Source organism: Hyaena hyaena, unplaced genomic scaffold, assembly GCF_003009895.1.
Source record: "Hyaena hyaena isolate Hyena2069 unplaced genomic scaffold, ASM300989v1 scaffold_1375, whole genome shotgun sequence".
In the NCBI taxonomy this organism is placed as follows: Eukaryota; Metazoa; Chordata; class Mammalia; order Carnivora; family Hyaenidae; genus Hyaena; species Hyaena hyaena.
Genome location: NW_024081982.1, coordinates 180,328 through 183,477, shown reverse-complemented (window position 1 = coordinate 183,477; position 3,150 = coordinate 180,328).

Sequence of the window (3,150 nt, the reverse complement as noted above, 5' to 3'; positions counted from 1 at the left end):
GAGACACCACCACAAACATGAACCCTACAAAAGATACAAAGACTCTAAACCCACATATTTCAATAATAACACTGAATGTAAATGGGCTGAATGCTCCAATCAAAAGACATAGGGTAGCAGAATGGATTAAAAAACAAAATCCATCTATATGCTGTCTAGAAGAAACTCATTTTAGACTGGAACATACCTTCAGATTAAAAGTAAGGGGATGGAGAAATATATATCATACTACAGGATATCAAAAGAAAGCCGGAGTAGCTATACTCATATCAGACAAACTGAACTTTAAATTAAAGACAAACACAAGAGATGAAGAAGGGTACTACATAATAATTATAGGGTCCATCCGTCAGGGGGAACCAGCAATATTAAATGTCTCTGCACCGAATATGGGAGCAACTAAATATCTAAAACTATTAATCACAAACAGAAACAAGCTACTAGATAAGAATGTGCTAATAGCAGGGGACTTTAATACTCCGCTTACAGCAATGGATAGGTCATCCAGACAGAAAATCACTAAAGAAATGGATCTGACGGATATTTTTAGAACTTGACATCCTGAGGCCAGGGAATTTACTTTCTTCTCAAGTGCGCATGGCACATTCTCCAAGATAGATCACATACTGGGACATAAAGCAGCCCTCAATAAATATAAAAGAATCGAGATCATACCATGCACACTCTCAGATCATAATGCTTTGAAACTTGAAATCAATCACAGGAAGAAGTCTGGAAAACCTCCAAAAACGTGGAGGTTAAAGACCACCCTACTAAAGAATGAATAGGCCAATCAGGCAATTAGAGATGAAATTTAAAATATATGGAAACAGTGGCGCCTGGGTGGCTTAGTGGGTTAGGCGTCCGACTTTCGCTTAGGTCATGATCTCGCGGTTCGTGGGTTCGAGCCCCGCGTCGGGCTATGTGCTGACTGCCAGCTCTGAGCATGGAGCCTATTTCAGAGTCTATATCTCCCTCTCTCTCTGACCCTCCCCTGCTCACGCTGTCTCTCTCTCTCTCTCTCTCTCCTAGAAATAAATAAATAAATAAAAATTTAAAAAAATATATGGAAACAAATGAAAATGAAAACACAACAATTCAAAATCTATGGGATGCGGCAAACGCAGTCCTAAGAGGAAAGTACATTGCTCTCCAGGCCTATTTCAAGAGATTAGAAAAAGCTCAAGTCCAAAATCTAACAGCTCACCTAAAGGAACTAGAGGCAGAGCAACAAGAACGCCCTAAACCCAGTAGAAAAAGATAAATAGTAAAAATCAGAGCAGAAATAAACAACATACAGAGCAGAGAAAAAATTGAACAGATCAATGAAACCAAGAGTTGGTTTTTTGAAAAAATAAACAAAAAGCTGAGACATAGGAGCACATGTACCCCAATGTTCTTAGCAGCACCCTCAACAATAGCTAAAAGATGGAAAGAGCCTAAGTGTCCATCAACAGATGAATGGATCAAGAAGATGTGGTTTATCTATACCATGGAATACTACATGGCAATGAGAAAGAATGAAATCTGGCCATGTGTAGCAACATGGATGGACCTTGAGGATGTTATGCTGAGCGAAATAAGTCAGGCAGAGAAGGACAAATATCATATGTTTGCACGTATAGGAGGATTAGGAGGAACTTAACGGAGGAACAATGGGGAGAAGAAGGGGGGAAATGGTGGGGGAAAGGGAGAGAGGCAAACCATGAGAGACTCTTGAATGCTGACAAAAACTGAGGACTGATGGATATGGGGGTTTGCGGGGAGATGGGCATGGAGGACACTTGTGGGGATGAGCACTGGGTGTTATGTGGAAACTAATTCGACAATAAACTATTTGTAAAAGAAAGAAAGAAAGAAAGAAATTCTGTCTATGAACAGGTCTTGAGATAGACAAGGAGAAGATGCTATCCAATTCACTGTCAGTCACAAAAATAATGACCATACGATTAAGCATATACCTTAAAAATTAGCATTCTAAGGAATACTACATGAAATGCAAATCTCCCCTGTAACTTAGCTTTCCTGAATCATGTCATTCATGAATAGTGATTTATGGGCACTTGCCAACTCTCTGGGAAAGGCACCTTCCTTAGTTGAGTAAAAGAGCGTCCTCACTGCATGGAGAGAGATGGGAAGGTGTGGGATTTACAAACGAAGAAGTCCCCAATTGAGAGATGTGAGCCTTATGTGTTTTGAAAACATTAATGTTATTATTAGTGAGTATAATGATTAATATGCAGTCATCTCATCACTGCTTCTCCAAGGAACAAATTGAACCTATAAATAGTATGTCCACCCTGACTATCCCCTATTTATGCAGGATGAATATGTATCAGAGGGTAATACTGTGGAGTGTTGGGAGTTGAATGGATAATGAGAGAGTTTTATTTTAGTCTTTCCCATAAGTGGTAGTGTAGGCTGGCAAGTTTTTTTTTTTTTTTTTTTTTTAAGGAATTACCTTTTTACATTTATCTCTGGACCTTCCTATGTTTCATCTTTTATGGCCATGGCATCTAAAATTAAAGAGAATACCAATGGTTTATGTTGACAAAGAAAGCTAGAAGGGGCTCCCTGCCCTGGAAAACACCAGGGACCCCATTATACTCCAGTTCCTCTACTGATTCAACCACAGACATGACCTTTAATCACTGCCTCTCAGTGTTTGACCCATAGAACAGAGCTACTGAAAAAGATCATTCCTAACTTTTCTTCCAAATCCTAAATATCACAATTACATGTGTAATCTTGGCAACTTTGTATCTTAAAATAAACATTTTATGGACATGTAAAGCACATATATCATAAATCATAAATATAGAGCTTAATTAATTTTCATAAAAATCTCATACCTAGAAGCCCAGTCCCCTTCATGCCTTCAGGAAGCTACTGACTTTTAACACCATAGATTAGTTTTGTCTGCTTTTGAACTTTTCTTAAGCGGAAGCAAATTGTGTGACTTTTGTGAGTCTTTCTACCTTATTTCACTCAACATTATGTTTGTGTGACCCACCTATGGTATTGTAAGTAGCAGAATTTGCTCATTTTTCCTGTGGGTATTCCATTGTGTGAACATGCCACTGTTTACATATCCATTCTATTGTTTTTTTTTTTTTTTTACAAATAGTTTATTGTCAAATTAGTTTCCAA